Source organism: Bos grunniens, chromosome 23 (assembly GCF_055505025.1).
Source record: "Bos grunniens cultivar Pamir isolate PY7600 chromosome 23, Bosgru_T2T1.0, whole genome shotgun sequence".
Classification (NCBI taxonomy): Eukaryota; Metazoa; Chordata; class Mammalia; order Artiodactyla; family Bovidae; genus Bos; species Bos grunniens.
This window is the reverse complement of record NC_141187.1, coordinates 26186087-26199359: the sequence shown is the minus strand read 5'-3', so window position 1 is coordinate 26199359 and position 13273 is coordinate 26186087. Positions and strand designations below refer to the sequence as shown.

The 13273-nt window shown below is 45.2% G+C and overlaps 1 long non-coding RNA gene across 2 annotated transcripts in view; it reads right to left on the bottom strand.

The window, feature by feature from the left end:
• Positions 1–13273, bottom strand: part of LOC147346968 (uncharacterized) — a 49919-nt gene that overhangs the window by 24533 nt on the left and 12113 nt on the right. For both annotated transcript variants that reach the window (XR_015152059.1, XR_015152058.1), the window contains exon 2: positions 9992–10137. This is a non-coding gene — a long non-coding RNA (uncharacterized LOC147346968). The remainder of the gene's footprint in view (positions 1–9991; positions 10138–13273) is intronic.

The following is a 13273-nucleotide window of genomic DNA, read 5'->3' as shown; positions in this document are numbered from 1 at the left end:
GAGACAAATGTTGCTCTCTGTTCTATAAAATTTTATCTCTGTGAATGGAAAATCATCATACTTTAAAGGTCAGAGCCTTGAGAATGGGCTATCCTGCGTACTTCATGTTACAGGCAACATTCTTTTATAGACGGTGCAGAATCAGCATGACTAAGCACAGGCTATAGAACACAAGGGTTAGAGCTAAAGGAATAGAGCCCACCTGGAGTCAGATTTTGTGGAGTCCCATACTGAGGTCATAGGTGCAAGGCCTTGTACCAAGATGCAGAGCCCACAGATGCAGAGCCCAGAACCAAAGTCATCTTCAGAACTGACTGAACCCCATTGTAACCAATGCCAAAATCCTCCCTGACCATCACCAGCAGGTTTCCTGACCGCAAATTAGATAAAAATACCCACCCTGGTATTCACCCCATAGCACCCTAACCAATCTTCTAACGCCACCCTTCTAGCTTCCCTGGGCTTCCTTGGTGGCTCAGATGGTAAAGAATCTGCTTGCAATGAAGGAGACCCAGATTTGATCCCTGAGTGGGGAAGATCCCCTGGAGAAGGGCATGGCTACCCACTCCAGTATTCTTGCCTAGGAAATTCCATGGACAGAAGAGCCTGGCAAGCTACAGTTAGTGGGGTCACAAAGAGTTGGACATGAATGAGCAACTAACATGGGCTTCCCAGGTGGTACTAGTGGTAAAGAACCCACCTGCCAATGCAGGAGATGTAATCCCTGGGTTGGGAAGATCCCCTGGAGGAGGACATGGCAACCCACTGAAGTATTCTTGCCTGGAGAATCCTAAGGACAGAGGAGCCTGGCAGGCTACAGTCCATGGGGTTGCAAAGACTCAGACATGATTGAAGGGACTTACCACACATGTACATAACCCATACATCAGGTTTCCCTGTCTCCACTGCATTTGCAGTGCTTTCGTTATCTCTGCTTCTTGCTCTCAATAAACTCACTCCCTTCTCGAATACTGCATCTGGAAATTCTTTTCCAACCTGCGCTCAGACTACCACAACAGATTGGTCATCTGTTGTTCCTTCTTGGTGAGTGTCAAACCAAAGGACACAATCAAGCGAAAGCCCGGGAGAAAGAAGAATTTATTACTTGCGCCATCTCCCAGTAAGAAGAACACTGGAACACTAGGGATCTTTCCCAAAGCAGTGTGTCCCTGAACTGCAGTATTATGGATGTTTTAAGCTAAGCGTGCATACATGTTCATGAAGGGGCTTGAGCAGAAGATCATTCAGCATAGGATTGGGCAGAGGTTGCCAGAGACCAGGCTTTAGTTGATAGAAGTCATGAGGGTCAGAAAATATCAACATCAGGACTTCGCGATGTTGGGAATAGTTAAGACCGTTATTAGTTAAGACGGGTTAAGTTAAGATGGGTCCAATAGTTAAGATTCCACACTGCCAAGGCAAAGGGTATGGGTTCAATCCCTGGTTGGGGAGCTAAGATCACATGCCCTGCAGCATAGCCACACACACAAAAGTCACCATCGTCATTTCTTAGGTTCCAACCAGTCTGGGCTCTCAGCAGGTAGTTATTATACCATATTCCACCTGGGTGGAGGCCTTAGTTCTTGCAGAACTATAAGAAATGTATCAAAGTATAATATTTTATCCCTTAAGAAGGAACTGGGACTATGTCTTATCGTTGAATTATTGTTTCTTGTCTGCTGTTCCTTTGTTTCTGCATTTACTTCCCCTAAGATTATTAATCACGGAAACCTGTTCAAGGGTAATCATTGTGGCTAAGCTTGGACCACAAAATGGTTTCGGCCCAAGATAGCATCTCTTATGTCAAGAAGAACATGTTTGGCTCTCTTTTCTGGGAATGCTCCCCTCCTTATCTGCTTAAAATAACAATTATGGGAGTCCTCAGGGGGAGATTATGTGGCTTGTTCTCCTTTAGGGTATCCCCAGTTCCTGCCTGGTAAACAGAGGTCAGCTTCTGGCTAGATTTCTATTTACTTGAGACAGTAGCCTTTTCAGAGGATATGGGGGCAATTGGCTTACCTCACTTATCCCCACTTTGTGTTTTCTCTTGAATTCTCTTTCCATTGCCTCTGCTATTTACAATGACACAACAATCATAATAGCTAGTGTCTTTGAGTGCCTGCTGTGTTTCTAGCTCTGTTCTAGACAGTTTCCACTTCTTAACAACTGTCTTAGAAGGTAGGTCCCAGAGAAGTTAAAGTAATTTTCTGCAGTCATAGGGCAAATAAGAGGTTGAAAACAATCTTGATCTGCCTAGCCCAGGAATGCTTGTTGTCAATCTCAGTAGCAGAGGAGGCGCAAGGATTGGGAAGTACCTGCATTGTCATCAGACTGTGAGTAACAAGGAACCAGTCCAGTGAATGGGGGTGTGGAGAATGCCCCCCAAGTTCCGCTTCAAGCTGGATCACCTATTCACAGAGCTGTAATGTACACCTAGAAGTAGCTGCTCTTTCCCAATAGTCTAAATGCCTTTGTTGTCCCTTTACAATTGCAAAAGAATCTGATAATCTAGTTTAATTGGACTGTTTTTCCTTTTAGGTCTTTGTGGTTGAATTTACAAGTACAATTTAGCTGCATTTATTATTTCCAGAAGGCGTCATAGAGAATGGCTTTAGGTACTCAGGTGTGAAAGAAGCAGACAGAAGAGTCAGGGTTTGGAAGGAATGCCGGAGTTCAGTGAAGCGGATGATACCTCCAGGGACATATTTGCCAAAAGGGAGGGCCAGCCCCAGTCTCTCCTGGGAAATGGAATTACAAAGCCTTTTTCACATGAAAGATTATCTGAACAGTTTCCAAAATCATCTTCTGTTTAATCAGGGCATCCACATTAAGAAAAGTAAGAAGATACCCTTGCAGCGTCTGGTTTGTCTATAAACTCTAAAAACAGATGCTTATTCATACAAATGAAATAAATTTAACAAAAATTAAAAATTGGACAAGTGTGTGAATGCAATGGTGAATTCAGGCTAGTGACCCTTCATAAATTTCAGTTTTTCTCTCCTTCCAAACCTGGAAGGGGTGGAGAACTGAAGATGACATTTGCCTCCAAGTTGGCCAAATATGAGGTGTGAGGGCAAAAACAACAGAGACTCATTATCCACAGCAGCCTCATGGCTGGTCCTGGGCAGGGAAGCCTCTCTGCTCCCAAATGACCTCCCGGACCTCCTGCAGGAGGGTCGGCCCCACAGTTCAGTCCTGCTCCCTGTAACTCAAAAAGAATTAAGCATTGGAAAGTGGGATTGTGGGAAAGGGGTCCCTTTACTTTAGAGGCAGAAACATGAAATGAGTTCTCTGCATCTTTTAACACAGGTATCTGTGGGAACATAAATGTTCTGCCCCACTAGGCCACAAGTGCTCAATTTGACCACCGCAGAAATCGCTGACAGAAAAGAGAGCACATCCCTGGTTCAACAATCCTGGCCGAATGGTGCTGTGTGTGTCTATTGCCAAAAGTGAATGATTGAGACCAACAGCCTGACTGTAATTGTGGCAGAACACAGCAGATGGGTCTGAAGCACCGATTCTTGAGACTTCAGCCATGGGCCCCCACTGCCTCCTGCTCATCGCAGTATGAATGACTCCATCTGCAGAGTGCTCTGAACTACCCACATGGTTCACGCATATCACTGAAGTGCAGCCCTGGGCCAGCAGCGTGGGCAGCTCCTGGGAGCTGAAATGTAAAGTCTTAAGCCCAGCCCCAGACCTGCTGAATTTAACCTGCGTCTTAACAAGATCCCACATATCTATGTGCCCACTGACATTTTAGACACGGCCTTGTATTCTTACTCATCTTTGCAAACAAACACACTCTTGGCTCCCCAAGAATGGGTCATAGAATGTGACCCTCAGCAGGTTTGAGAATGTTTTATCTCCTTTCACCCCCTATCTGCTGTCTATACCATATAGGAGCCATATAAACATGTATCACACATATAAACATTTGCTTATTGAGGACAATTTCAAGACTGCCTCTGAGTCAAACTAACCAGACACAAAAGATACTCAGGAATAGGGTTGCAGATTTAGCCAATAAAAATCCAAAATGGCCAGTTTAATTTGCATTTCAGATTAGCAATGAATAGTTTTTTAGGCACAAGTAGGTCCCAAATGTTGCCCGTGTCCTGTGTCGTATCTACTCAGGAGTCGAAGTCCCAGGCTGCCCTGTCCACCTCCCCACTCTGTCTCTGCCTGTTTTGTGTCTGAGACCCTCTCTTGTTCCCAGTGGTGGTGGCCTTGGTACAAGTTTCAAACCCCAGTTCATGGTCTGCTTCCTTTCTTCCGTGAGGGTGAGAGGCACGTGGAAACTCTAGCACAGACTTCAGCATCAGAAAGACCAGGGATCTGGCTCTGCCAGCTGGATGACAAGCACATTTTATCTTCCTGAGTCTCTATCTCCTTGGCTGTAGAATGAGGGCCTTGGTCCTCTCAATGCCATGGAGATAGTGCGTGGAACAGAATGCCTCCACCGCCCCATCTCCCTGGCAGCCTTGGTTTCTTTTGATAACTGTTGTCCTTGGGTCCATACCCTTCTCCAGTTTCAACTCCAAAACAGGATGTGAACAGCACTTACGATACAAACCAACGCCGCCTCCACGTAGCATCTGCTACTGGTCTGCCTTCGGTTCTGATTTAGGCAGTTCCTAAGTTGCAAATTTAGGTTGAGATTCTTCTTCTGGTTTTTTTTTTTTTTTTTTTTTTTTAGGTTGAGATTCTTTATTCAAGTTGCTTCCCAGGTAAAATGTTAAGGACATAGTTGTAATTTTTCAACTATGGCAGCGTTTTGTTTAAGAAGAAATCATATTTAACTACCACCAATCAATAAGTTTTCGTGTCAGTGGCCTAAACTGCATTTCTAACTAACACATATTTGGGGCAATCCACACATTCCACAAGAAGCATGTCCTTTTTTCCCTCTTCTATTTCCACCTGCTTTTTCTGTTCTTTTTAACCACGATCGCTGGTACCACTGGAGGTCAGCAAAGGTAAGAAGGCCCATTCTCTTCAGATGGGCAACTTGGTGAGAGGAAATTGAACTTTTCTGCAGTATTTTTTCCCAAATTGATGTATATATATATATTTAATCTTTATTTTTACTAGATATATTATACAAGTTGTATATATATTTAGTAATATCTGAATAATCAAAAAGGTAAAGAATACCAGTTTTATGAAGTGTGTCGCTTCTGCAGTTTAATTTGATTTTATAAAGTCAAATCAGTAGCAAGGCCAGTCCCTGCCCTTAGTGTTGCAGATGCAGCTTAGGGGTCTGGGTTCCAATTAAGGAAACAATTTTTCAAGACAATAAGAAAGAAGAGCTTGGATTAAAATATCAAATCTACTTGCTTTTCCTCAGTCAAGATTTTGACCTTGGTTTTTGTTTTCCAGCTTGCCCAATTTCTCAACACAGACATCTTGACCTACAGGTTTGTATTCCACTCTGGGTCAGCTTGTTCCATTTACGCTTGTAGGCCTCTTTTATCCTCTGTGACCTCTTTTGTCCTCTGCATAGTTCCAAGCACTTTGTCCCAAGGAGGGAGGGGTGTCCTGCCAGGGGTCCAAATCTGGTGTGGTTCTTCTCAACCTAACAGCATTGGCGTCTGGCTTTAACAGAGACACCAATTTGATGACTGGAGAGATTCAAATTGTTTATTTCCACAGTAGAGCCGTGTAGCAGAAGGGAGAGATATTGAAATAGACGTTCTTTCTAGACTACTTTATTGAAATGAATTTGGAATTTCTAACCCTTGTTGTAAAACGAAAAAACTGGTTGCTCTTTACATACTGGGCAGAAGCCAGCCGACTGTTCGCTTTGTCTTGATCCGTGTCTCTAAGGGGGAGAAGTCCCCCTCCTGGGAATGCCACAGCTTTCCTTCTCCAGTGACTGGACAGAAATACACATTCTTGGCTCCCCATACCTGAGTCAGCTGAAAAAGAACCTCTGCTCAAGGAGGCCCAACAATCTGTGCTTTTATAGTCCTTGGGGAATTCTTTCACAACCACAGGTGGAGGAGCACTGCTCGGAGGAATGCCCCAAGGGTGGACTTGCCTTCGATTGCATTTCTGATAGCCTTGTCTTTGCCTTGGCTCTGCCCCTCTTTTTGTGAAATTCACCTGGAAAGTCTCTCCCAGCGTTTCAAACACCCCCACCCCATCACCCTCTCTCCAGCACTACCGCTTGAGCCCTGGAGGCGGAAACTTTTGCCATTAAGGTGCTACTTGTACATATAGCTCCCCTCTATCCACACAAAATGCAGACATGCGATGATGATGATGGGCAATTTTGAGTAATTATATGCCAAGCATTTTACACATATTATCTTTTGAAGCCTCGCAGTAATCTTACTGATGAAGGATTAGGTTCAGAGATGGTAAGCCACTTTCCAAGTTTCCTTAGTGATTGAGATAATTTTTTGCCTAGAACTCAAAGCCCCACACTTCTTCATGTACAGTTACCATAACTGGTGAGCTACAAGGACATGCTAAGCTAATACAAAGCAATGCAAAGCCAAGCTAAAGCCTGCACCCAGGATTGGGTGGGAATGGGGCCCGTGCTAATATGCGTTCTGCCCAGCACTAATGCACTCAGTATATGGTGTGCTGTCCTGAAAAGCTGTGCGAGGCTCCACGACACAGGGCGATGCTGGACTGTGCAGATCTGCGCCCAGGTACAGTGAGTGCTGCTTCTGTTAACGGAGGAGAGTTTGAGGACGACTCCTCCCTTGGGCCTCAGTTCTTGGTAAGGATGCAAAGAAGAAGAATCTAAGGTCTTACCTACTGCAAGAAAGTTTACTGACAATACTGAAAGAAAGAACAGAGAGAACACCTCAAGAGAAAAGTGGGCCACACCAAGAGAGACGATGGTCCTGGAGGGCTTAGGTACAGAGTTTTTAAGGCAAGGTCATTTGCATAATCCAGGGGGTCATTGACTGACAGTCTTCATTGATAGTTGCAGGTTGTAAAACAAGGTGCTCTACTGTGCATGTCCTGCCCATAATTCAGTCTGTTATAATTAGATGTATGTGTTCATGGAATATCTATGAGCAGTTAATGAGTCCCATGGCCACCAAAGGTTACTTTATTACATGATAATGTGAGGTGTGTGCATGTACAGGAGTAGGGAAATTTCTGCCTGTTGGCTGGCGGGGGATTTTTCTGGCCCCTTGACTATTTTGGAGTACTGTGGGGTAGGGGGCATGTTAGAGGGCGGGGCTGGTAAATTGCTTGGTGGGATTAGGCAGCCATTGGACATTTAGCTGAAGGGGCCGCCTCTCCTTGCTCTCCTCACTAAAATGACATACATACTGACCTCCCCCCTTACCTCTTCAGAGCAGTTTGTCAGAGATCTCTGATAGACTGTCTCCTGGACTCTGGTTTTCATTTTGCCCCAGATAAAACTTAACTCAACAGCTCTCACGTCGTGCAATTTTTTCACTTGACGTGTCTCTCCCTTCTTTTCTGTTTGTAGAGAAAGTTCCCTTTTGCTTCATGTCTGTTCTCCTGATTTTAATTAATTTATAAAGAAATGATAGTATGCTAAAATTCCAGGACATTCTAAAAGAAAATTAATTTACTCACAATCTGCACCCCAATACACATTAGTTTTCTTGTTCTGCTCCTTCGTGTCTTTGCTTCTGTACGTGTATTTGCAACCATAGTGTAGAAATAATTGAGTATTTTGATTCTTTTTAATAATTGCCTACCTAAAATATTTTATCACCTTTTTCTAAATGTCAAACACAGTATAGGCTCAATGCATAACACTTTTGAAAAAGCGACATAATGTGGTCACATACACATCCTGATTTCACAACCCAAAGATAACCGTTGTTAATCAACAACATGTATATGCTTTTAGATATCCTCACACCCCTCCTATAATCTAATGGGGTTAAGGTTTTGGCATTTAGGAAGCAGTGTGATAGGAGCAGAAAGGTAATGATTAAGACATACATATCATGCTTTTTTACTGCTCTGAGCTAAGCATTTTGCACATCATTCTCACAACACACTTAGGTCTTGCATTCCCATTTAACAGATGGGAAAACTGAATTATAGAAAGAGAAGGTAATTTACCCCAAGCCACATAGCATCAAGTGCCACCGTGAGTTTACCCGGGCAGTCTGTCTCCAAAGGCTGGGCCTATAAACCACCACCATGACCAGAAGTCAAGCGCTTACCCAGCCCCGGTCTGTGTGACTGTGTCAGAGAAAGCTTCCAGCAGGCAGTGACACTTTAGCAGGCCTCAGAAGTGAGGAGGAGGGTAGCCAGGAAAAAGGAGGCAGAAGGAAGGCAGATATAGAGAGACTTCTAAGAACCAAGAGCCCATGCAAGGGCAGGAGAGCAAAGAGAGCAGGAGAAAAGTATTAAGGTGAGAGTGTAGGGGTGAGGGCAGAAGAGTGGCTGAAACGAGGCTGGGCAACAGTGGGAGGCTCTGGGGAGGGGCTTTCTAAACTCTGTGTGAGAGTCTGATCTTTACCCATCACCCTTTTGTTCCCCAACTGCTGCTAAACAACTTTGTTTGTGAGCCCCGGGCATAGCCCAGGCACATACAGAGCCCAAGAGGAAAGCACAGGATGTCACAGGGCATCTCCAGGCCAGCCCCCAGCCTGTCCTTGCCCCAGGTCCTGGGGTGTGCCCCAAGATGCAGCAGCTCAGGCAATCAATGGGCTGTGTCCCTGCCCCTCAGGCTGCAGAACAGGTTTGGGCCTGCTCACATGCTCCCTCCAACTGGGCCTCCAGGCTGGTCATAGACATCTCAGCAGCCAGAAGAGGCTCAGGGAAGGGTTTTAAGCCAGAAACTGATAGGATTCAATCTGCTTCTTAGAGATATCCCCTTGGCTGCTGCAAGGAGGGTAGAATGAAGGACCACAGGACACAAGCCTAGACAGTATATGAAGCCAAGCAGGACCCTTTGGGACCCTCTCAGGTATATGATCCCACTTCATCCCCTGTCACTCCAACTCCTTGCAGTAAAAGACTTTGCTTTAGTCCCTTAGGCTGCCTCCAAGTTCTCAGAAAGTCAGCCTCAAGGATTGATCTCTGAAAAGGATGTGAATGTGCAGCAACGAAGAGCTGTAGTTGGGCCAGGAGAACTGGTGATAAATTGAAACAGTAGATCAGCAATAGAGCAGAGTCACAGAACCTCTAGTTCCACCCAGAAGGACACAGATAACAAAATATGATATGCACATTCTTGAATTGTTTTTATAGAAACCTGATTCCCACCAGAAAGCAACTGCTGACCACAAGCCCATCAGACCAGTTGGTATCAGTTGGTTGATGATATTGACTCCTGAAATATCACCCTGTTATCTCACCACCAATCAGTACAGAGGAATGAGAGTTGATAAGACACCCTGTTACCCATATCCCTACTATTGCCTTTAATAACACTCCCCTGAAAGACCTGAGTTTGGGTAAACTCCAGCAGTTGGTGATGGACAGGGAGGCCTGGCGTGCTGTGGTTCATGGGGTCACAAAGAGTCGGAAACAACTGAGCGACTGAACTGAACTGAACTGAAAGACCTCAGGGTGTTAGGGTTTTTGAGCAGGAGCTGCCTTTTCTCCTTACTTGGCATCTGCAATAAACACTATATTTTCTGGCTCCACCGACCACCTCCTTGCTGCACCCCCAGGCCCCCAGAGTTCAGTCTCAGGCAATTTCCACAGTGTTCAAACGTGTTATTTTCTAGTTTTGGTTAATTTTTCCTACATAAATTCACCAGTGTGAAAATGAGACAGACCATGATGGCAGTTAAGGATAAACCTCTCAGAACGACAATGAGGCAATGAAAATGGGACCTGACAGAAGACAGTTACGTTCAGCCTTGCTTTTCAGGTGTTTGGTTTGGTTTTGATTTTGAAACATCAGCTGGTGTTGAGTCTCCATTAGAGAACCAGGAAAAAGGAATCCTCCTTCTTGGTTCCCCAAGATGGATCCAAGGATGAGAACGGCGTAACAGGAGAGTAGTGCTCAGATTCAACTTCCTACCTGGACCCTTCCTGTGGGATGGAGATACCAGGAGAAGGTGGGGGGACAGGGAGCTGGCCACCTTCCTGCTTGTTTCCTCCTCAAAGTGATGTATCTTTGGCTGTTGACATGCTCAACAGTGCAAGAATCAAGGTTGTTAGCAGAACCTAGGACATGAAGAAACCAGAACATGAAAATAAAGCTCTTTGTTAACAACAACAACAACAAACCCAAAACAAAACAAATAAACAAACAAAGAAAATGACTACACTTCACAGATGGCTCAGTGTTAAAGAATCCTCCTGGCAATGCAGGAGAAGTGGGTTCAATCCTTGGGTTGGGAAGATCCCCTGGAGACGGAAATGGCAACCCACTCCAGTATTCTTGCCTGGAGAATCCCATGGACAGAGGAGCCTGGCAGGCTACAGTCCGTGGGGTCACAAAAGAGTCAGACACAACTTTGTAACTAAACAACAAGAAAAACAACCACAGCCTAGAGTTGGTTTTATTGTGCGCAGGGCAAGCAGACCCAAATCCAGGTTGGGTAACACATTACAGGATGCTGTGGAAATTGTGCAAGAGATGATGACAGCCTGCATGGAAACAGGGTGGTGCCGAGAGAAGACAGGGACTGGTGAGAGTGAGGGGGAAATGGGGAGATCTGGAGAGAGGAAGCTGGGTCAAGGAAGACAGGAAGCTTCCAGCCTGGGCAACAGTGTGGATCAACAGCATCAGTCTCAGATCTGGAACCCGATTTCTGCTTGGGCTTTGGTCAGGGTCTGAGTTACTGGAAGGACAGGCGGGTGGACATGTCCAGAAAGCAGATATACTCAGGCCACATGCCCAAGAGACAGATCCAGGCAGATCTCCTCCTGGACACCTGCCTATGGTATGAGGTTGCTGACTTTCCCCAAACCCTCAGGTTCCCCCCAAGTGAGTTGCCAGCCCTGTGTCTGCCTTGGGGAGAAGCGGGTGGGATGACATCTGAGGGACAGAGAATGTGAGTTGTGTTGCCTGTGCATGGGTTGGAAAAGAATTTCAAGACATGAGGCAGAATGACGGGAGAATAGAGTTTATTAGAGTGGGAGACGCTGTTAGAGCAGTGGGCTCAAGGGAGAGCTGACACTTTCATGGGCTAGTCACTGCAGATGCTGACTGCATCCGTGAAATTAAAAGACACTAGCTCCTTGTGAGGAAAGCTATGACAAACCTAGACACCATATTAAAAATCAGAGACATTACTTTGCTGACAAATGTCCATATAGTCAAAGCCGTGGTTTTTCCAACAGTCAAGTATGGATGTGAGAGTTGGACCATAAAGAAGGCTGTAAGTGGGTGAGTGTTAGTTGCTCCGTTTTGTCCAACTCTTTGTAATTCCATGGACTGTAGCTGCCAGGCGCCTTTGTTCATGGAAGTCTTCAGGCAAGAATAATGGAGTAGGCAGTTATTCTCTTCCGCAGGGGATCTTCCTGACCCAGACCTGGATAGAACCCAGGTCTCCTACGTTGCAAGCTGATTCGTTACCATCTGAGCTACCAGGGAAGCCAGCCACCAGGGAAGCCAAAGAAGACTGAGCACCAAAGAATTGATGCTTTCAAATTGTGGTGCTGGAGGACTCTTGAGAGTCTCTTGGACTGCAAGGAGATCACACCAGTCAATCCTAATGGAAATCAACCCTCAATATTCATTGGAATGACTGTTGCTGAATCCAAAGCTTCAATACTTTGGCCACCTGATGGGAAAAGCCAACTCATTGGAAAAGACCCTGATGCTGGGAAAGACTGGAGGCAAAAGGAAAGGGGGCAGCAGAGAATGAGATAGTAGATAGCATAACCAACTTAATGGACAGGAATTTGAGCAAATTCTGGGACACAGTAAAGGACAGAGAAGACTGGCATGCTGCAGTCAGTCCATGGGGCCGAGGAGTTGGACATGACTTAGGGACTGAACAGCAACAACAAGCCAATTTTTATAACTTCAAGACAAAGAAAATTCCTGTAGGAAGGGTGGCATTAGGTGATTGGTTAGGTGCTATAGGATGGGTATTTTTACCTAAAATGCAGTCAGGGGGCTGGCCAGTTTAGTAGATCAGGGAGGCTCGTGGTAATGGTGGCTATGGGGCTCCATCAGTTCTGGAGATGACCTTGGTGCAGGGCTTCATATCTGTAGCCTTGGTACAAGGCTTTACCCCTGTGACCTTGGTATAGAGCTCCACAAGTTGCTTGCCTTGGGGCTGGTTCTGGGGATGGGAGGTGACACGAACCTGCTTCATCCCATGAGTGACACAGATCTGGGCTCCAGTTCACCTTTGCTCCCTTCCTGGCCAACTGTTCCCACTTGATGGCACTTAGCTCCTCACCTTAGTGCTACCCAGGGCCAGCTGGGTGCCCCTCTGGGCTTCTCCCAGAGCCCGGTAAGTCTCCAATAATCCTGAAAGCCACTGGCCTCCCCTGCTATCTGTGAGCTCCTGGTATGGGCATGGCCCTGCTGCACTCCCTGGGCTGCGCCATGAGCAGTCATGTGGTCATGTGAGATTTAACATCAGAGGAGACTGGGTAAAGGGTATTTGGAAACTCTGTACCACTTTTGCAATTTTTCTGTAATGTAAGTAATTTCCTCAAAGCTTAAAAGACACATATTAAATCATGTATTGATTAAATAAAAATGAAACCTGCAGTTTGCATCAAACTATTGCTAACAATTGTTGAAGCAAGGTGATGGGTGTGTCAGGGCTCCTTATAACTCTTTTCTACATTTATATATGTTAGAATTTAGGAAAAGATAAATTATGAGAATTCCCTGGTGCTCCAGTGGTTAGGATTCCATGCTCTCACTGCTAAGGGCCCAGGTTTAATCCCTGTTCAGAGAACTAAAATTCCATAAGCTGCGAGGCAAGGCCATAAAAAGAAAAAGACAGATTTTATGTATATTGATGAAGTCCCTTTCATGTGCCAGGCACTGTAGTCAACTGTGAGCCCTTGGCAGTCTTGTCCTCAAGGAGTTCACAGCATAAGGTTGAAACCTTCACAACATAAGGTTGAAATTGTGGTATGATAATAATTACTTTAAACGGGGTATAACCTATAAAAATATAGAACCACTATGCTATACACCTGAAACTAACATGACATTGTAAATCAACTATAGTGGGATGTTTAAAAAAACTTCAAAAATAAACAAACAAAATTAATATGTTAGAGGACACACGGGAATTGAGTGTTCCAAGCAGAAGAAACAGTGTGTGCAAAGGCCCTGGGGCTAGAGAGAAAAGCCAAGGTGCAGTCAAGAAGAGAATGGTCTGAA